This window comes from Larimichthys crocea, chromosome XXI (genome assembly GCF_000972845.2).
Source record: "Larimichthys crocea isolate SSNF chromosome XXI, L_crocea_2.0, whole genome shotgun sequence".
Lineage (NCBI taxonomy): Eukaryota > Metazoa > Chordata > Actinopteri > Sciaenidae > Larimichthys > Larimichthys crocea.
This window is the reverse complement of record NC_040031.1, coordinates 3,775,992-3,776,766: the sequence shown is the minus strand read 5'-3', so window position 1 is coordinate 3,776,766 and position 775 is coordinate 3,775,992.

Below are 775 nucleotides of genomic sequence, written 5' to 3'. Positions count from 1 at the left end.
TTTTTGGAGTGTTGGTATCTAAACACTAATTTGATGACAATTTAAACCCTTTTAGCAACAACTACTTCTATGTAGTGTTGGATATTCTCAGACGATCATGTACTAACTACACAAGTGTTAGACCAATAACATTAAACAATAATAATAGTAAAATGTGTTAAAATAAAGGTGGTTAGGCTTGGTATTTATTATTTACATTTACAATTTTAAAACTTTGACGTTACGTAACAAGGAGTAATAGCACAGTGTCTCATAGAAGGCTGGAGGTTGCAACAATTACTCAAGCAATGAGATGAGTTCTGTTTAAATCACAACTCTCATGCCTCAGGACCTGCCATGGAATACATGAAACACTGTGTTTCTGAGGAGGGTTATTAACCATGCACGTAACTTCACTCATGGTGCAAAATGCCTGTTTCATAACAGCAACTTTAAGCTACTAGAACATTATAGAATTAGAACAGTGACACTCATAAACAAACAACATCTACTGTATAGTAATTTGGAACACAATTTACTTAAACGTAACACAGTGTCTCATGGCATGCTGGGAAATCTTCACCTCAAGTGTAAAAACAAGTATCAGAGTTACGAGTTTGGTTTAGTGACATTTTGTTATTACACTTAATTTTGACACCAACTACCTTTAAAGAGAGTAAAATATAGTGCATTTTGTAATCAACTCTAGTCCTGCTCAAATTTCACTAACACCAAACTGTTATTTTTCTGAATTTGCTGTGTATGTTGTATAAGTCTGGCTAAAGCCTCTGTTGTT